We start from the raw sequence: 22215 nt of genomic DNA, 5'->3' as shown, positions 1-22215 counted from the left end.
AGGGCATTCGCATAGCTCTGCGAGGCGGCCGGCAATGCTCAGTTGAAGCTCACACAGTTCCACTATCTGCATCGTAGTTATCTTACACTACAGAGGTAATAGAAATTTACTGCGGTGCATTCCTAAAAGTGCCCCATCTACACGACTTGGAAATGTGTGAAGCTGCAAAGCTACTGGGTCGAGACACTAAGTGAGCTGCAGGAGATCACGGGGGTCCAGATCGAGACCTCGATCAAACACTGCCTGCTGGGTGTACTTCTATTCCCCAAAAAGGGGACCCGAATACGGCATAAGTTTGCTTTATTCAGCCTGGTACTGGTTAAATGCAGTATTGCAATACATTTGGCCAGTCCCCATCTTCCCACTTTAGAGAAATGGAGAACAGACATACATGAGTGTGGCGTAGCAGAGAAGACTAAAATTGGTCTGCACTGATGAGTATGCAGAGTGAGACCTGGAACTATGGGGTGACATTTTGGATGGCTTGGAGGAGGGGGAACCACATCCTGCTATGCCTACAGTAGCAGGTGTCTCCACTAGCTACCAGTCACAGATAAATCAACAGTGCAATGGCCATTTGCATTGAAAGATAAAGTATGTAAATTACCTTGGTACAGCACTCCAGCTTCCTCCTCAAAAACAACACTGTGCTTTAAACCGGATACATTAACACAACAAAGGCACATCGCTTACCCCAATCACTCCAAATCTCACAACCCTACTGAAGGCGCCCTCAGCTATCAGTATGAGAGTGGATAGCGCGCTTCTGGGACAGGAGGCGGTGGGACCATGTAAAGGGTTTGTGGTGGGGTTGAGCGGAAGGAGGCCAGGTAATTCTTCTTTTAATTTGGGGGAGAGTATATGCCGGAGGTCAGGGCGACGGCAAAAGGCTGCTATTTTTACTTTTAATTTTTACATTAGATAATGCTCCCTCTTTGATTCTATCCATTTGGATGCAGTGGAAGATAATTTGAGGGGAGCGGATATACAACATATATTTATAGATGGTTAAAATGCAAATGATGGGGATGTGCTTCACCTCGGACCCTGAGTGACATCTTTGCAACTCGATCTTCACTCTTCATATGTATTTGATGCTACTCAGACCCCCATCGAAAAAAACACCACTGTTCTTTGCATTAAATAATTATCTTCCTACAGCCAACCATGCCTAGGCAACCGTATTAACCGGATGTCCAACTGGGCCTGCTACAAGTGTCAGGTGTCAGATTTATAAAAAAAAATATTAAAACAAAAGCCTACTCTTTAACACAGTCCATCCATCTGGCAACGGACCTCCAATAATTCATAAAATAGGCTTAGTGGAAGACTACAAGAAGGCATACTTTAGATAGTAGTGTAAATGACAATACTCATCACCAGAGGATAAAGAACAAACCCCAGTTTTGAACAATAGTTTGATCAAGAAACCCTACAATCTTAAGATATTAAGCCAACCCAGAGAGATAAAGTCATGCTGAATCTCTATCCCCGAAACTCGCCGACACTGGCTCAAAAAAATATCAATTCCTCAGAAAGTGGACAGTTTAGCAAGAATAAAAAATGGTAAAAATTACTAACATAAGTAGTAGTAAAACTGCATTGTTTAAAAGTAATTCAAATCATTACAAAAATGGGCATTTGTATTAAAATCAAAACAAGCATGTGTAATTAATTCTATATTTACTATATGTATAACATTAATATTATATATTATTCTTAAGACCAGTCTTAGGAGGAGCTTGCATAGTAAGTCCAAACGCTGTCTGCAACTGGCTTGTAGTGATTCATTAAAAGATCTGTGGAAATGCTGTGGTTGTCAGGGCTGTTACAAATAGTTCTAAACTTTAAAAGTTCTCACCATTGTATTAAAAAAAAAAAAATACCCTTCAGTTGAATTGATCCTCAATGATAGAGCCTCCTTTCAAGTACGTATTCCATATGATAAAACCTCTGGTTTTATAATAATACAACTAACAGTCCTAAATTAAGGGCAGTATAGTTGTAGATGTATAAATTACGCATTTTTTAATACGTGCAAAATCTGCAATTTGGGGTAGCGCCAACTCTGGTGCTCCAATGTGGTCGTAGTTTGTTGATTTGTAATACTAAAAACCTGGCAAACTATATATTCTCCTGCAGTTTCGACTTCGGGCTTCTTTCAGGTAGTACTGCAGGTGCAGTTAACAAAGGATATTAAGCCCTGTAAGTTTCACATGTTTATTGAGATTCTTTATTTGTTAGTCTAGACCTTGCAGTCACCTGTTTTTTCATTAATTCTTTCAGAGCTGTGAGTAAGATGCTGCTTGTTCTCAGAGTATTTAGATTAACCTCTAAAGCAGTGCTAGCTTTGTTTAAATATCTTGTCCAGTCATTTTCTGGGCTGTTAAAAATATCTTGCAGTGCCATTATTAATGAGCCCTCCTTCGCATATACAATCAGGTGGTAGTACCCAAGAAATTGAGATTTGCAGACTGTGGACTTGCTTTTGTAGGGCAAATTCCAGTAGTATCTCTGTGCGTTGAACATACTGCGGTAGCTGAAATACTCATTTAAATGGGATGCATTGCAACTTAACGAGTAGTGCAGACATTTTCCCTGGAACAGCTTGATGACTGAGATGGTTGGTACCAATTTTGCTTTTATTATCCTTATGGTGAGCTCAGCAGATGGGCTAAGTGACTTTGTGCTTAGATGACACAGTACAAAAATTAACTTGTAAGCTTTTTTTCCAGTAGTCTCAGGTGACATTGTGGTTTAGTTGTATTGGCTTACTCGAGCTTCTCCTGGCAAAGTTCCCACACTTTCTTGACGTTTCCCTTTAATTTCCTGAAGATCATTACTTTTGTGTTACTGGTGTTTGCCCGTGAATTATTGTGCAAGTTATATTTATATAACTCTTCCAGAGAATGCTGCAGACCTATTTTCGTGTGATCTAAAACAGCTAAATTATCTGCACACTGTAGAATCAGCATCTTGTATCGTCCTATCCTGGGGGAACGAGTTGGCCTTCTTTATTGTGGACCCAAGATCAGCTGTGTATAAATGCAGTAGTGGGACAAGAACACAGCCCTATTTTATGCATTTATTTGCAGTGATTCTTTTTGTGGTCTTGTTTCCTTGACCCAATTTTATTTTTCCCAGGTGTTTGGGTAAATTCCATAACTGCTCTGAGCAAATTATGGGGGATGCCCCACTCAGCCAGCCTCTTGCATACATTTCTGCGATCCACTCCATCAAACGCTGATGAGTAGTCTACAAATCAGACAGAGCGGTGGCTGAAAAGGTTTCCTTGTGCAGCTGGTCAAATATGATAAAGCAACAATGCTATCTACATTTGAGGCTGTATGCCTAAATCCAGTTTGATAGTAGGGAATCAGCTTTTCTTTCTATGCCCAAATTTCTAGTTTTTTTAAGAGAATACGTATGTATTCCTTGCCCTCTACATCAAGTAAAGCTATCAGCCAATAGCTTCTGGGGTCCTTTGTGCTCCCCTTCTTGTGGATCGAATGAAGAATAGACCTGCGCCATGAGTCTGGCACCTGAGCATGCGTAAAAGAAGCCTGCTGCAAAGGTGTTAGGTGTTGGCTACAGAAATCTAAGTCTATCATGAATAAATATCCAAAAAAAGCCATTTGGTCCCGTAACACCATCAGCTCTTATTGTCTTTAGGGTTTGTTTAATCTGCTTTTAATTAATAGGACTCTACATTGGTATAACTCGCTCAGGTTGATTACTGGGCATATTTATGATTTCCATTGGTGACTCATTTTGCGATATACAGTTTCCTCTTTTATAAGTAGCTTTATTAAATGGATTTACAAACTGCCAAAATTCAGACTGCTTATTTGGTCTTAATAGTGCATGCACTCTGATCCTTTGATCTTTATAATATTTCTTTTTGACCTCTGAGAGGGCTTTCCAATTAGATTTCATCATAGTTATTAGTTTATCTTTCATTTCTTGTTTAATGATTTAAAGTTGTACATTTTATTCGCTTTCTTTAAGGTTCCTCCTTGTTTTTTTAAGTGAGTCATTATACCATAGTTTCTGTCTGTGATGACAGAATCACGGGCATTTGCTGTTCTGTTATTTTATCGTCTTAATCGCCAGTGTGTTATGTATGGAAGCGAGTGGCCAGATCTTGATATAGGACAGCCCTTAGTGCATAGATAATTTAAGGTTTGCTTGTAGAAATTTGAGCTGTCATTGTTCAAACCAGGCTATAGATATACTGCCCAATTTCATTCTCCTGACTGAGTTACAGTTTTTTGACCCATCCATGGCTGCTGATAACTACCAGAGTTTAACTTTCCTTGTGCGTTATCCCGAAGCTGGCAGTCAAGGGATAAAGGTTGCTTTCCTTCCATTTTGGGATGGAGAAGCTTCTGCAATGGTCTCAGAGTGCTTCAGATGCAAATATATAATCTAGCATTGATATTCTTCTATTTGTGATTTGATTGCTCATTCCGGAGCTGAAGCCTGGTTCATCAGTCTGCAACGGGTTTAGGTTGTTTGCTTGAAGAATGGTATGGAGTTTATTAGGCTTTTGGCTAGAACAATCAGACATGTTTATAGAATAAGCAAAGTTTCTTATACTGAAATCACCTGTGAGTAAACCGTCATGCATAGGAGAAGTGCAAAATAGTTCTTCCAGGGATTCACAGAATCTTTCTAGGGTTTCTTCATGTGTGTTTAACAGATTTAAAGATATGGTGATAATGAGTACTGATCTATCTACTGTGCCAAAATTATGTCACGTAAAATACATTGCTTAATATGTCGAGTTTTATCTTATGACTGCAGCCCTTGCATTTATAGTTGTAGCTACAAAAACTGCCAAACCTCTCAATGGTCTCCATACTAGTTCTTTTTTTTTCTTCTGCATAATTCACTTCATGATATCCATCTATCGTTTAGGAGCGTGTGCTCCAAGTTTCTTCGATACAGATTATGTCACCAGATTTTAAGAATTATAGCATATCTGTGCACTGTATTGTTTATGTAAGCCCTGGCACATTCCAAGAGATTACTGTTAATTGTGTTCCTGGTGATGTAGCTCTCTGAACCTTTTGGGGGGGGGGGATCTGTGCTAGGGGTGCAAGTTGAATTTTGAGAAAAGTGTGCGTGCTAGTCAGCTCCACTCTCACTCAGGCCCTTCTTTATACGCATTCCATTATGATGCATTTTTTTTACCTTGGTTGTATTTAGCTGTACTAACAGTCTTGTCTTCCTTAATTGCAACAGAGTGTGTGTGGATGTTGCACTTTGAAGTATACTCTATCCTCCTTTTATTGGTTTGCTGTCCCTGGCTGGTTGGTACTGTAGTGTATCTCTCTGGCTCCACGGTATTGAGGTTAATCCCTCCACTGTTCGAACATATGGGCTTCCCGTAGTCCCGGTTGTCTTATTTTCTCTGCTTCCCATGGTACTATTGTGGTTTCCTCACCAGATATGTTTTTGGAAGGAATTAATCTAATTCTTATTATGTTCTCCGATTTTATTTGGTTAGTGATGGTGTTTGTTGGCAGAACCATAGTATATTAGACCTGTTTAGTATGTTGTGTTGCCCTTATGAACTATATGTTGGTGTGAATATTAGGTCAAGTTGTGAGTGGCATAGTTCTTCATTCTGCTTTCCTTGAAGGGTTTTGTGATGACCTAGCCTTTCCTGTATGATTACTGGATGTAGTCCATTTCCCAGGTTATTGGATAAGCCCATACTCAAATTTTGTTTGGATGTTTTTTGCTCAATTATTGTGATTTGGTTTAGAGAGATCTGATTATTTGTTACCAGATGTTTTGAACTAGGTGAATGCTCTTTGGTCCATATGGCAATCCCTGATTGATTCACGGTATCCGTGGCTGTTATTTCCCCGATTATTTAAATTGGAAGGGTATGTTGTGATCCAAATAGCCTTGCTTGATTTCTTATCTTCCAGGGGAACATGTCCCTCAATGTTACAGTTCATTACCTGTACAGTAACTTTGCAGGCTTGAGGTTCTTCCACAGTATTCTCTATTATTGGGATCACTTCTACATTACTTACTTGTCAAACAGAATGATCAAGGATCCACTCCATGTTTGCAGTGTCACCCGCTGGTGGCAATGTTGTGGTTTTGCAATATTTTTATTTTTCCCCTTGGTTAGCACTGGGTTCAGGAGGTCTTGTTTTATGATTAGTTTGAATTAGTAATTAAACATCCCTTCCTCTTCTGTCTGTTTCACCGTTTAGAATGCCTTTGTTGTTTCTGTCTCCATGTGGAGCCTCTTGTCCATTCCCCGCCTTGAAGATTGGGTAGTATTTTATCTTTTCATCCATATTGTTGTCATTTTGGCTCTCACACTTTATTTGTGGTCGATACCTGGATTGCATTTTCTTATTTGTTTAGCCTTTTTCTCTCCCTAGTTAAGATTTTGGTTCCTTGCATGTGTTCTTTTTGTTTTTGTGAGGTGCTAGTGGTGTCTCTGTGAATAAGATCTGATGTTTCTTCCGCCTCCTTGCTTACTTGCCTTTGATTTCTGTTCTTATGTATTATTACAACAGACCCTCAGGGGCACATGTCTGCCAATGGGAGGGTATTATCTGATTTACTGGGGACCTTTCTAAGCCTTGTGAAAGTTTCTTGTTCATTGTGAGTCATTATGTTGGTTTCTGTATGAATAGGTTCAGGTGTTTCTTCCATATGTTTGAGAGCCTTCTCTTTTGCCGGCTTCTTATTTATTATTTCATTAGTCCATGAGGACCGTTTGGCTTCCGGTGGGAGATTGTCAATGACTGTCGTATCCACATTCGATCTTGTTAGAGGCCTTTCAGAACTCATTGAGCTATCCGTGAAGGTCACTAAAATAAGGAAAAACGCCTTTTTTCGCACTGGCCACAAGGATAATATTACCACAGAGAACGTATCCATATTTGGAAATCTTAATAGGTCTTTCTCAAACGTTGGTGCTATCTGCCATACTTCCCCATCAAATTCATACAAAGCCATTAAACACCCCATGTGATGGTGCTTTGACCACTGTAACTGAGACAGAGAAAAGGATGCCCTTGCTCAGACAACATTAACATTTTTAATCCTCATACTGATCACTATCAGGTTTGGAAGGCAGTTTCACCTGGCCAAAAGGAGCAGACTACAACTAATACCTTAGCTGTGGAACATTGCTCATTGAAAACGGCACATCTGCGCTGACCTTCTCAGAAAACAATAGCACTATGAAGAAACCAAATGTGATGAAGGTCCCTCATTCCCCACAAGCTGCTATCACACACAATAGGGTTTATATTATACATTTCGAAGCATCCCTCACGCTTTCAGTAGACACCACCATCACTCATGTTATCCTATTCAAGAGTTACAACAAATAACTCTTGGCCACTCATCCTATGTACGTGCTGATGCTCACCAAGAGTCTTGTGGGCATCACATTATACAGAACAGGGTCAAACAGTCAAGCTACTGTCTACTTGCCTCATGCAGAAGCATCTTTTGAATGTGGGGACTAGTACTATCGAATTCATACTCATACCTCCTAATGGCAAGATGTCAAGTTTTGATACAAAACCAACCTGGCTCTCTAAAGAAACTGCAGCTTCTGCATTATCCAAGTCCACAGCTTTTAAAAAATGGAGAGAGATAATTCTTCAGCCAGATCTATCCCCCCCCCCAAATAAAAGAGTGAATAATTGATGTCCTAAACCAACAGTTCTTAACCTGTGGTCGATGGGCCCCTGTGTGTATGCAATATCTACACAGGGGACTCCCAAATATTTAGAAAATTAAATAGTACCAGATTAATAAAATATAAATACATAAAGAGCATAACTGAAAATCTTTAAACTGCCTGTAAATGTTAAGGAATTTGAAACTAGCAACTAAAAATTAAGTTGGTTGTGGGAGCATCTTAAGTCTAACACATTGCTTCGTGTTTTAGAAGTAAAACTACAGTTTGAAAAGCTGTTAATATTCAAATTTCATTTTTTGCATATTGTTGTTTCTAAATTAAATAAAATGTCATTATTTGTGTATTTGTTTCTGTGGTCTTGTGTACTGTTTTAGATTTGAGTCATAGATATTGCCTATACGAGATTCCCGGCTTTCAGAAGTAATTCAGTGGGGGGTCCATCAAGGTCAAAAAGTAAGAGCCACTCTCTCCCCTAACCCAACTGCCCCTGGAGACAAAAAGTTTTTTTATATTAAAAAGCAGCTGAGGCTTAGGTCTCAACCTCCTGATTTTGAAGATTCCATTAAAAATCAATTGGATCAAGTGCAGGGAAGAAGGCTGGTTACCAACATTGAAGTGGCTAAATCAGATTAGGTTGTGGAAGCAACTGTATCAAAACAACCATTTTTATTATAGCACCCTCTCAACATCCCCAGTACAATGGCTCTCCTAATTGTAACTTTCTATCATATAATGTTGCTGGTCTCAAATGAATTTCTGGAGAATCTGTCAAAATTTCCAAAAGCACAGCATAATGCCGTCAATAAATCTGGGCAGATCAAGGCATTAGTTTAAACGGTTACGAAGGCTTCTTTCTACCAGATACTAGCGTTACATCCGAGGGAAGGCCAAATGATGGTTTGGGAATCTTTGTTTCTATTGTACTTTTCCAACATTCTGGTTATCAACCTTTCTGCTTATATTAGCCCAAATATAGAAAGGTTACCAGGACTTGAAAAATCATAAAAATGTTACTAGATCTGCAGGTCTAGTAACTTTAGTAACTACTCGAACAAACTGTAATGCACTTGACCCATAAAGTGGTCTCAAATTTTGTGATCCTAGGCAATAATTTTATTTTACAGAGCTGCCTTTGTCTTCATTATCACATTTCAGAGCACAATCAAATGTGTGAGTTCAGCATTTCTGCGGTACAAAAAATAAATCTCTTGTTTGATTGAAAACAGTAGACGTTTGTTCCACATATAGGGTGTACATGATCCTAGATTTGCCTGTCAGTTCACTAATAGCACTGTCATCAGGGCTGGGGCAGGGGTGTAACTCGGTTCATATTTAATCATTAATTTACGATAAATATATTACTAAAGCATGATGTGGTAGTGCACCGGAATTTACAGACCGTATATTTCCCACTGAAATGGCCAAAGTCTTTCCCACTAACATGCAGTTTTACTGATAAAACTTTAGAGTCTATAAACAAAAATAAAATTGGGCTTCAGCGTACATATTGAACATCTGCACATCACCACGTAAAGCGTTCTGATTTGTTTCCATCCTATTAATTTATTTTTTCATGACACAGAATTACAAAAAATGACTTTCATAACTATTGAAATATAATTTTAAATTTTGTATAGTTCCGTTATTGGCTGTTTAAATGTGTGTTTGAAAAAAACTGACACCCTACAGCCTTTCAATTCACACTATGTAAAACATGACAGACAATTCACATTACAAAATACTGGAACTCCGCAGTCAGAGAAAGCAAACTGTAAGAATACATAAATTGATCTCTGTCTCTCAACACAGAGCAAATGTTATAAGATAAAAACAAGGGTTAATGGCATCTTTATTGCTCCTTCACTTTCCGAGTGTGCAGAATACCTATTCTTTGTCAGCTCCTCACAACATATGAGTAGACCCAAAATATAGCACTCCCTGATAAAATCTGATTCATCACCGCGAATGGGCAAGCAGATTTCTTGAGGCCTGCCTATGGATCACTGGAAGTGTCCATATTTATCCAGATATGAATAAAAAAAAATCATAATCTGTGAGCTAAGATCTGTCATTCTAAAAATAAAATATGCTAAGACTTGCCAGATGCCTCAATTACGCGTGCAGGCCATTTTTATCAATCAGTCTCTATCATGGTTTCTTGGACCTGTGCCCGGACTGAAATCTTTATTGTGTAGCTAATTAACATCACGAGAATAAACCTTCAGCATAAATGCATATCTAAAATATTCTCAATAAAACATAGTTATAATCAATGTGCAATAACAGTATAGATGTGCGTGTGTGTGTGTGTATATATATATATATATATATATATATATATATATAGTAACCATTTCAGTTAAAAATCAATCACCGAAATTAAAATGATTAATAAAAATAATTGTTTAGTGCAGAGGTAAAATAAACTCAATCTCACAGACAGGGCTTCACAACCTAAGAAACTTTACATATACAGAAATCTGAACTCTAGCAGGGTATGTGCTGAGTTTGCCCTTCCCACAACATACTTAGTCAAATAGTGTCATCTCCAATGATTAGGTTAAGTAACTTAGCTCAATTCAATGTTCTTTTTTAATTAATTTCATAGTCCTCAGATTTTTGGACTCTGCATATCTCATATATTTAACAAAAGCAGACAACAGATCTTTATCACTACAGTTAAAAGATTCCCTGATTCCCTCATGCCTAGTCTACAGAATGATGGTCTTAGGAGGTGTTGTATGCGGCTGGGCTGTCATGATAGTAAATACATGTTTCATACAAATTAGGTCAGACTGTGTGACCATATGGGCACACTAATATTTTATTAGAGTATATGCGTATTAGGTTTCGGGCCTAGAAAACAGTTTTGAATGATATTGGAATGTAAACGTTAAAAAAGCATGTGCACCTTTGTCATGTTTTCATTATTAAAACACCATTTTAACAGTAGTCCGGTAATCAGGAAAGAAAATAATGTTCCACCTCTCTAAGCTGTATGTGGGCCTTGCAGTCACAAGTCCATCTCACTTTGAACAGAATTAGCTTGGAAGAAAGTAAAGTTATTACATTGCTGCTTTCTATGCAATTCTGCAAGAGACCAATGTTTGCTCACAGAAGTAGCGGCAAATGTACGGAGCAGGGTGCCCGCTGAATAAGAAATCAATGGAAGCAAAGATATTAAAAAATGGCAGAAAAGGGAGGGGCTAGACATATGGAGCTGATGCTGAACGGGTGGGCATGCTGAAATATAATCTGACTGCAGGCCCAGCAGTTAGGTAAAGTATGTAGAGTAAACTAACATGACATGCTATAAATTAGTTAGGTGATGCAGTCAACTAATAATATGGCTGAAGATAACTTTGAATAATAGACTGGAATTTTATACTAATATGGCGTTCTGATGAGACACGTTTGGGATTTTCTTGGGTAATCTATGGCGTTAATTACGAGATTTTAGTAATTACCAATAATTTTGATAAATATATTTTATAAATGATATATACATAATGAATAGACTTTTATTGTAAAATCCTAACAGCTGTCTTTGTTATTTCCAGAGGTCAAGATGAGAGTCTGTATATATGTGAGGGTGTATGTATGTATTTGAGGCAGGCGAGCAAAACAATTAACAGGGAGAGCCAAGCAAAAGTTCTGGCTTGGCTCCAAGAGCCTGAGCACGAACCAAGTTTGAAAATATTTGACATGCAAATTGTGTAACAAACATCATGTAAAATTATTATTATTTTTTTTTTCAAAATCTGAAAAAGTGTATTTATTTAAAATACAGAAGTATTTCACCTATGCTCATTAGATGATATCACCACATTGACAGGTATTTATCAAAAAATATAGTTTAAACATGAACTCAAAAACAATGTCTGCCACTCCCCTCCATCCTCAGAGTCGCCTCCCTGACAACAGTGCCATTAATAAACTAAGAGGAAATTCTGCTGTAACTTATACTCTAAATATTCCTAGGTCCCAGGTGTTTTCTTATGTGATAACAAAGACAAAGGATGTTCAGTGAAATGAAATATTTACTGAGGATTACACAATTTTCAAATAGGACAGTTGGGATTAATAACACGTTTTCTTGTTTCACAATAATGCAGATCATCCACTAGGTGGGTATCTTTTTTCTGACCCCCTTTTTACATGGCAGTTAAATGCTATGTCTTCAATTATTGACTCATGAGTCTAGAGCAAGGTGCCAGCCAGAAACACTATGCAAGCTCGCCTAACTTAGGCTTGAGGGTCCAAGACGTCGTCGAGCGGAGACAGAACTAGGCATCTGGCTCGAGCTTTCAATGGCTCTCCCAGCTCTAGTATGTATATCTCTCTCTCTCTCAGCAGAAAAGATTCTCAAGCAAGATTGTTTGATTCATAACACCCTGATTCTGGAGAAGGCTAACTTGTCAGAGAGGAGTGAGCGACATCTGTCTGTTCTCCTTTTCTCTAGGGGGGTGCAACACACATTATTCCCTAGGAGTGGAGGAGATTTAACAAGGTGTTCCCCACTCAAACTGGGATTGTCACAATAAAAGGATTTCTCCTTTCATTGAGTAAATATGGGCAGAGAAAAGCAGCTAAGTTACAACTTCTGGGAATGTATAAAATACAATTAACACAGTTTGTCTTATTCTTCCACCTCTAGCCAGACTCACTAAAACTGAAAAGACCAAACCCAATATGCACAAAGTCAATTTTCTCAGTGCACAAGTGAAATAAATGATGCACCAAGGCTAGGACATGAGACTCTCTGCTAATTTAAACACCTCATTTCCTTAAAGGTAATGTAGTGCTCCTCCATTCGAAGTTCTTTTTATGTCTATGTTGCGGGTTAAAGGAAAGTGATTACATCTTTCTCTTTTTAAAAATACCGGATACCCTGGAATTGCTCAAGGGCTATTACAAATATAGATCAGCATCAAATAAGGGCAGCTTTGCCAGCCCGGTGTTAACTCAACAAATCAATTTTCAGTCTTATTTGGGCTGAGATGTTCATTTAAATGTATATCTAGTTGTCTGAATAAGTTACAGTGCGCCAAATCTAGCGAGGTAGAAAGCTTACCCAAAAAAGCTGCAATAACATAGCTGATCACTGGTACAAATGTAGCTTGTATGATTTGAAAAGCAGGAGTCAAAGACGGCCCAGATATGGCAAACCTTGCTATGGCAAAAAAAGAAAAACTGATCTAGGCTTCAAATTAGCTAGATCAGTGGTTCCCAACCTGTGGTCCGGGGACCCCTGGGGGTCCATAAAGCCATCTCAGGGGGTCCGCGACTGCTTAGAAAATTAAATAATATTACGAGATTAGGTCCACAGCTTTTAGTAATAACTCAGTGGGGGGGGGGGGGTGGGGGGGTTCCCCCGGGTTCCAGTAATGATAAAGTAGGGGTCCACAGAAGTCAAAAGGTTGGGAACCACTGAGCTAGATGATCTTGATGCCTACCTCTCTCATACAACTAAATGAACAAATATGTTTATGATGTCGTGCTTACAATGGGTTCTTTCTTAAACAGCCATTTGCCAACTTTCTTTATTTCCCCCCGAATATTATTATATTTATTTTTTAGATGTTTGTGTTCACTGCAGGTTTCCAAGCTAGAAAGGAAGTGGTGCAGTCCAATGCCACACCTGTCTAGCATGACAGTGTTGTCTGCATAATGGAGGGTTGGCACTACAAGTCCCTGTATTCGGGGTGACCTCGACATGCCATTCTCTATAATACACCTAATATATGCTACATTAAAATTAAAATGCGGGTGGTGGGAGGGGGGCACGCAACCCTGCTGTAAACTATTTCTCATAGACTCTGCTGGAAATTAAACTATTCTTTCCTAGTATAACCCTAAACAGGTCTTTGATACAGCTGCTGAACTGATCCAAGCAATAAAGGGGAAATTTCCCAGCTATGCAGCTTGGACAAGAACAGGTTTTTTATTTATGTAGCCAAATGCTGCTTGACAATCCCAAAACAAATAGGCACATAATGGCATGCTCCCAGTGGTTGCGTACGTCTCAATCAACAGTGACATTGCTAACATACTATTGCTCCCACCGCACCCCCCACCTTTTTGCTCCCAAAGCCTGGCAGAAACAAAAGGGGATATTTGCTTCTCGTTGACCCAGCGCCTTAATTCATTTTATACCAGGGCGGAATAAAATTTTGCATCAACATGAATCAGAACCATCATCCTATATCTCCTTCGGTCAGCACTTCTGCTCTGCTTAAATAAGGGATGTAATACCGAACCATGTCCCTTTGACAAGTTGACCAGTATGGGATTTCCTGCTTAAAAACTAGCTGGGTTGACATATAGAGAGTTATCCCGAAGTATTTTAATGTAATTGCACACAAACAGGTTATAAAATACTCTTCCGATAGAGCATAATCCCTGAAAGACTCTGTGTTTACCCTGAGGTCACAAGCACCTGCTGGAGGTGTGAAAAGGAAACCTTAACAGCCCTGCACATTCGGTTGAGGCGTCAAAAACGTTCCCTATTCTGGGAACAAATATTTAGCTACATAAGGTTATTAGGGTGCCAGATCGCAAAAGACTCAGTTCATACTATTTGGTCTCTGGAACAATGCAGTACAATTAGTCTATTTATCGCGTACAGCAATCTTCCGGTAAATGGTAGTAGCTGCAATAGTCCTAATTGCCTCGCAGTGGTAGAATAGGGTCCCTCTCCATTTGCATAACACAGTTATTCCACAGACTATGGCAATTATTAGCAATGAAGAAACTGACATATAATCTTAAACAGGAGGACACGGTCCTTGAGAAATTGGTGTTCCCCGGATTATTTGAAAATCGGTAGAACTTTTACAGCGTGCACCAGTAAGATGAATTAAGAATGTTGCATCTTTTTAGAGATCACTAACAGAATGACAAAAGACCACAACAGCCTCTTGAGAAGAACCTAAGTAAGACTGACAGCTTGTAAAGAGATTTTTAGAAATAAAAAGATATGTTATAATGAAAGAGAAGCTGGGAAATGTGGCAGCTCGGGGTGGGGGGGATAGGGTTAGGTTATCGTGAGGGGGGAGTCAAAGGGCTAAAATAGAGAGTCCACAAAAGCAGAGTCATTTAGGGATTTATGTTGTATGCACTTCTTGAAATTAATAACAGATTTGTATTTTATTTTTAAGTTGACGGTATACTATTCGCGCCAGAGGCAGTTCCTGATCTTTTCTGACACACAACGAGACAATGTAGCCTAGTCTTTGGCTGGCAAACACTGTGGCCTAGTTCTGCACTCTGAGATTGGTCACACTGATCGACATACAAACAACATTTCTTTACAACCAAAATGTATTACTGCAAGGCGTTCAGGCCATTTTTTTGTCTTCAGTTTGCTTTTTAACTCCCCAGAGAGCTATTTTATAATCACGCTTTAATTTTCTAATGCCATGTATGTCTTCACAGTGTTTCTGGTGTCTTCTCTGTTTTCCTAGAGATTTACTATACCAACTGAACATACTACTACAAATATGAAAGGATTGACTCAGAGAGCATTTAACAATACCCCTGTGGTCCTAGACCAAACTTCTGTGCATGTGAATTTTCCCATGTTATTTTCGATTAAGCTCTCTACTTTGTTGACACTTGAAGAAAAAAGCCACAACTCTACTTCTTGAATTGCTCTATGTTCCCATTTGATTTTAACTTTGAGCGCTTGGTATGCCTAATCAAAATTGAGGATGATGCTCGGTTCCAATCAGGGTTTTATTTAAAAACCATTGATGGCGTGAAACCTCGGAACCAATACAAAAGTATGGCCCATAAATGCCTTCCTGTTGAATGTGGTATGAGTAGGTCACTTTGGACAATTCGAGCAGAAGCAACAATCGAAAGCATATAGAACCATAGCATGCAGGCATTTTAAGACATGTAAATCCCAATTATCTTGCTTATGATAATGTGATGACCCAAGCTCACGGAATCCCCAAACGTTTTCATGATATTCAGGATAACGTTTTGCCTTCAAGCTTAAGTGTAAACTGGAGTTGAAGTCTCCAGACAGCACAGTGCCAGCTTTAAGGTAACATCTTTTCAAATCTTGTAACAGCTCAATCAAATAACCTAGTTATTGCCTTTACAGTACATAGTAGGAATTAATACAGACATTTATAAAAGCAAAATTCAATTGTTGTGTCATTTTCTAAGAATCAAAATGTTTTGGCTGAAAATTGGTACAATCAATATTTATAACATGCAGTTTCAAAACACACTTAGAGGGACCATTGTCAAACTGCCTGCATGTATCCCCCTTTTCATTGGTTTCTCAGCAGATACCAGAAAGCCCTTCCAGCTAAGTAAATTAAGAGTTTTAGTTCCAAATACCCTGAAAACAAATAATTATGTTTTAGTGATGAAACCCTTAACATCCAAATCTGGTAATAATCAACCCCATCCACCTACAGTAGAATGACCGTACAATTGACCAGATTATTATTTTTTTGTGGAAAATCTCTTCTTTGAACATCTCAAATCAACACCAGGTCCTTGTGAGCAACCCATCGCTATCTCTTCTGCAGGGCGCTAGCTTGCATCTCTAAATAGTCTCTTTCCATCAGACTCTTCAATACAATTCACCATACCTCCTCAAAGGAGCACACTTCTATCGACCATGTATTTGTTCAACTAGATTTCGTTTTTTTTAATTGATTTGACAATTAACCCAAATGGATACAAATCAGTTTCTATTATCACTTTGCATGTGTCCTCGTGTGAAAACTGCTTTGGCCATAACCATACTAGGGTCACAGAGGGCGTGCTCAACAAAAAGGGGGTTGTATGCAACCTCCCAACCCAGCGGTCAGGCATCTATTATAACCATAAAATATCAACTTCAACATTTGATCAGAGTTCCAGATTTGTCAATAGATGCCACTACATTGAGACATATTGTCACAAGTCTCTTGTGTACACCAACTAATCCAGCAACACCTACAAGCAGGAGAAAACCAACATAATTTCTAATCTGGGATGGTTCACGCCTGCCTTGAGCCAGAAATTTTGCAGAATGAATAAACAAATCAGGTTTCTCCTCAGATAAGATAATACAGAGGACACTATAACAGTAGCTGCAGGTATAACAAAGGACTTTAAAATAAACAAACTGTCTCCAACATTGCTGTAGCTAAGGTGATTCCTCAGAAGCATACTCATGGTGTCTCGTGTCCAAATGGCCTTACCTGTGCACTTTCAAATGCAAAAACACATTTCTGGTGTAATTTCCTAGTCCTTCTGTACAAATCATGCTTGAAATCATTAGTATTAACTGATTCATAGAGAAGGTCTAGCCTATGTTCTCTCCATAAGAAATGAACATGGAAGCAAGTGAATATTTTTGCTTCAATCTGAAGGATCTTCAAGGGTGGCATGAGAAGAACGACTTGACTCTTGTTTCTACCCTGTTTGTGGGACCCTGGTCAACGCAGTTGCCTGATGATTATGATACTGCACAAATATACAAATTGCAAGCGCATTCCACGTCATTCACTTAGAGGCTGCCTTCAATGCATTTGTAGAAATGCACACTGGTCACGGCTGTTTAGGACCATCATGTCTTTATTTGAAAACATATGGGTTTGGATCAAATTAGGACAAGGCAATTACTTATCCCCCACTACTCTTCATTTGAAACAGGGGAGCGTGATTTGCCTTTTGTTACTAAGCCTATACACTGCTAATTTAATTTCTTATTTAAGTTCTGATGTAAAATTTCTTAAATTGTGCAATACACAAATTCCTTTTTTTCTTTATGTGGACTACACTTCCTTTTTTACTTTACTTCAGTTGGGCTTTACAGAGCTACAACCCCCCCCCCCCCCCCAGCCCCCCCCGACTATTGTGTGGTATGAAGTTTCTTCAGTTCAGCATGAGCAAATTTGCAATAGTTTAATGCAACGAGTATACAATATTAATCTGCAATGTGTTAAGTACTGTTGCTTTTTCATAATACGAACATGCCAACATCTGGAAACAAGAAATAACTTTTTTGTTTGTTAAATCGGTGTTCATTTATTTTCCCAAACCTGCAATGAAGTAGAGGCTTATTGGCGGGAGAAAAATAACTAAAGACATTTTTTTTCATTCAAAAATAATGACAGGTACCCCACCTGAATTAAGTTGGCATGTATCTACAAAGTCACAAGTGAGACACAAACGTAAATTGTCATTAAAGCATTATTTATTGTCAATTGTTTCAAAGTGACTACGCCGTGGGGAATGGATGGGATAACTTTGCTATATATTGGTATATACATACATACTAGAATACTTATAAATCGCGTCACACATGTATAAAACACAAGTACTTGTATTCATTAATATACGCAATGGATACTGCTTCTTTGGAGGGTTCTGTTGGTCAATATACACTGTTTTCGTTACATGTAAATCATTAAAAAGCCTAAAGATAAATATGCACATAGACTCTTTACTCGTGGAATTCTGCAATCCACATTAATTACGCAACTAACTTAAGGAAGACGTACACGGGTATGACATTGTTCGTGAGAACGACAGGGTTCATAACCACTTATATTTTGAAACAACACTGCTGTCCTCTTCTCAAGCATGGTTAAGTATGCATGTACGTTCCGGTCGTGTCTCAAACAGCAGGAATTTGTTTACAAAATGTTTTGCCTCAGAATAATTAAGCCACTGCAAACGTATTATACATTTTACAACCAGCCTTGATGGGAAGCAAGAGATGGGGACCTGTTGGGAAAAAAGAGCACTCGTGCCACTACTAAATGAACTGGGGAAGCGTGCTTTTGTCAAGCACGGAGCAGCAAGTGAAAATCTCAACAACGCATACGTTGGGTGGATAAATCTGAGAGCCTGATTCCGGCTAATGGGTTCTGAGATATTGCAGACTTTACCTCTGCGCGGTGATGCTCCTGTGTCCTCGAAGTAGGCTTGTCGAACCGGTTGCAGTGTGCGCTGCCTTCTTTCTGCAGGTTTCTTCTCTGTACTGACAAGGCAGGGGCATCTAATGGAGGGGCTGTGCCATACTGCATGTAGCCAGTTGCTATGCCGTTTTGTTTGAGCACCTCATCCACGGTATGATATTTACAACGAGCTCCAGGGGCAACCGATGGGAGGAGGAGGCGCTTCTCGAGCAAGAAGGTCTGCGCAGGACCATTGCGGTCTGCTGGGAAACGTAAAGGCAACGCACAGAAAAGGCACACACGCGACAGCCTTTCTGCTACCAGACCCTAACCAACACTTCAGATTCACTGCCCTCTTCCACCCCAAGGAAATATGGCCTAACCTCGAAAATATCCGGGGGCGTGGGGGGTGCCCTTAGCAAGAGGCTATATAACGTGAAAGAATGAGACTGGGGGGATCGGTATCCTGCCTGGGACAAGAAGCCTTTACCGATTAAGCGATAAAAGTAACTCGTTACCGGAACACAAAACACAGCTGGGAAGCGTCACGGGCCGCTACCACCCTACTTTACATTCACGTGGGGGCAAAGAACTTACTTGTTCGTGTTTTTCTTTATACGGGCTTGCATCTAAACAGCGTTATCTGTATTCATTATTTGTAGTTCATACAACTGATAAAATCTACAGCACAGCGCATTATACACAAATACATATTTACCGCGGCATGATACCTTCGAGGCACTTTTTCTGTAGAGTACCAAGCGCTACAAAATGGTGACACTTGTTTGGAGAGGAACGGCCATCTTGGAAGGATGTGAAGTGCCTGACGCCGCTCGTGGAGATTGGCGGCCATCTTGGTTGGCTAAAGTCCGTGACTTACGTCAAGGCCAAGAGGCCTCTTTTCCAGTGTCTCGTTTGGGAACGGGGATTATACTAAGTGCAAGTTAAGTGGGTTAGTGTAGGTTGCCTGGTTTTCCGGAACTTGATACATTAGAGAACAGGCAAGATGCGTTTTATTCCAAGCAGTTTGCTGGATTGTATAAGGTGTTTAAATACATAAATCAAACTTGCCGCTATCTATAAATTGTACACTCTTTTTATTAAGTGGCTTTGTATAGTGTCATATTTTACATGTGAATAAGATAGTGCGATTTTAAACTTTGCGTTACACAGAACAAGACATGCGCACCCTATGTAGGTGCCAAGTTTTCATATTGCTTATGTGTGACATTTCCATGGCTTCATTTCGCGTATGAGTGGCATTCTGTTGTCAAATGTGTGAACATTTGAGTGGCTCATTAACACAAGTAAAACAAGCTACACAGTCTATTGAAACAGATACATATAACAAATTCCCTCCTTTTGGGCAAAGTGATGCTTTGGGCAAGGCCTTGAAACTACGTGCTGGAACGTAATTGAAATGGAATGTCACTAACAAAATTCCCCTTTCTAATGTGTCTTTGTACTGTAAACAATTATGGCCATTACCATGATATTAGACAAAAAATGTCTGTCACTGCTGACTGAGGATTGCGAGTGCACCTGGAAGTTTTTACTAAGGGTGCAGTGAATGTCACAATCAGGACATTCATAACCTAAGTCAAAAAGGAAGATCTTCCTGGAGTCATTCGCAAGTCATCCAATGACTCCAGGTGAACTATTCCTGTAATTATCTGGAGAAGCCATCCCAAGCCATTCTAAAGTATGTGTATAGGGCCATCTTGTCATTCCACACTCGCCGACTCCTGTGGAAGATTTTCAAATGGGTTCCCCCTGACATGAGGAAGACAGTCACCCACTTACTCATCACCAGCAAACCAGACTACGGCAACGCACTTTATGCCGGACTCATCAAGAAACTTCAATCAAGGTTCCAAAGAGTACAGAATGTAGCAGCCAAACTCACCCTGGACATTCCTAGACACAGCCCCATCTCTTCCCATCTCAGAGACCTACACTGGCTCCCAGTCAACAAACGCATCACATACAAACTCCTGACCCACTCCTTCAAGGCACTGCACAATATAGGACCAGCATACCTCAACCACAGCCTCACCTTCTACGTACCGAACATACGTCTCCGTCCCTCCCAGCTCACCCTTGCAGCTGCCCCCAAGATCGGGAAAAGTACAGCAGAAGGTAGATCCTTCTCCTACCTAACAGCTCGGACATGGAACACATTATCTCTCAAGCTCACGCAGACCGCATCACTGAAGCAGTTCAAGAAGGACCTCAAAACCTGGATCTTCAACTGAGCAGCAAGCCCACATGCAACACCTTAAGACCCTACGGATGATTAGCCGTGCTCTATAAATCCATAATTGATTGATAGAGGGTTAAATATTTAAACAAGATGATTCTAGAGTCATCGCAAAACCTACTCTGGGATGATGTCTTGATTACTTCAATTAAATAAAGTGATGATCTTTTACTACTCAATGAACACCAATTGACAACCTCAGGATGAGTGTTAATTACTACACAATGATTCCATGACAACTTCACAATGACTGTGGATTACTCTAGGATGCTTCTAGGACAACATTTGGATGACTGTGAATTAGTCCAGGATGACTCCATGACAACTTTGAGTATGGATTACTCCAGGATGATTTCATGAAAACATAAGAATGAGTGTGGGTTACTATATGATGACTTAATGAGAACTGCAAGGAAACGTGAATTATTCCTGGATGATTCCAGGAAACATTTTGATGGCTGTTAATTAGCAATGAATGCCTTATTGTCAAGTGAGGGCTGTAATACTCATTGCAAATTATTTGTCACGAGAACATTCTGTAGTTACATCTTCTCAAATCTAGTGCCCATCAAGTACTTTAGATGTACTAATCTGTTGCTAAATAAGTACTTTTAGGTGCATGACCTATGTACCATCCTGTACAGTACTGAAATATGTTTTAACGGAATAAATGTACCTTGTTTATACAGTCCAATGTATTCCAGGTAACTAATAAGCAGGTAAAATTAAGCTCTGGCACAATACTTTATTGTACTGTGGAGTTAAAGGTGGTGGTTGTGTTTTGAGAGAGTGAAAGGGAGGTATAAAAACATCTCAAGTAGGAATTAGCAAGATTACAAGAAACTTTGTATTTAAACAGAGCCTTTCAACTTGTGATACTTGATCATATTCAGTGGAAATTTCCTTTATTTGTGTATAAGACTTTACCTGACTTTTTTCTAAAACTGGTCTGTGGGAAAAGACTAAACAAAACAAAGTTTGAAATAAAATGGATCCAAAGTGACTTGTACATTTAATTTTATTCAACTGAAGCACATACCTGGTGGTCCCAAAAGGGCTCAAGTCACCCTAAAATAGAATAGAAAAGTAGACAGGAAATGGTCATTGAAAACCAGTACTTTGTTGTTTGCTTCCAAATTTGCTATTCTCTCCGGTTCTCATCTAGCAAGGCAGATCTTTATGGCAAGTTTCCACTGCATTGTCTTGATGTTCATGGTTGGCCAGCTTTTGGCCTTGTGCACAGATTTGATAAACTCTGAAAGGATAACAAAACCATGGATTAGGATCTTTTTCCAAAGAGTGTGCTGCATTCAAAATGCCGCATGACCCTAGGCTTCCAATGCCCAGTACAG

The 22215-nt window shown here is 39.4% G+C and overlaps 1 protein-coding gene across 5 annotated transcripts in view; it reads right to left on the bottom strand.

Annotated features, from left to right (window-relative positions):
- LCA5 (lebercilin LCA5) overlaps positions 1 to 19455 on the bottom strand; it is a 193402-nt gene extending 173947 nt beyond the window's left edge. For 2 of the 5 annotated variants that reach the window (XM_069235631.1, XM_069235635.1), the window contains exon 1: positions 18595 to 19111. The gene's annotated coding sequence lies outside the window, so the exon portion shown is untranslated. Of the gene's footprint in view, positions 1 to 18594; positions 19112 to 19200; positions 19254 to 19321 lie in introns of those variants that run through there. The other 3 variants (XM_069235634.1, XM_069235632.1, XM_069235633.1) reach the window with 3 other exon arrangements.
- Positions 19456 to 22215: the final 2760 nt, after the last annotated feature.

Source organism: Pleurodeles waltl, chromosome 5, assembly GCF_031143425.1.
Source record: "Pleurodeles waltl isolate 20211129_DDA chromosome 5, aPleWal1.hap1.20221129, whole genome shotgun sequence".
Taxonomy (NCBI): domain Eukaryota; kingdom Metazoa; phylum Chordata; class Amphibia; order Caudata; family Salamandridae; genus Pleurodeles; species Pleurodeles waltl.
Note: the sequence above shows the minus strand (reverse complement) of the source record. Positions and strands in the feature narration are given on the sequence as shown.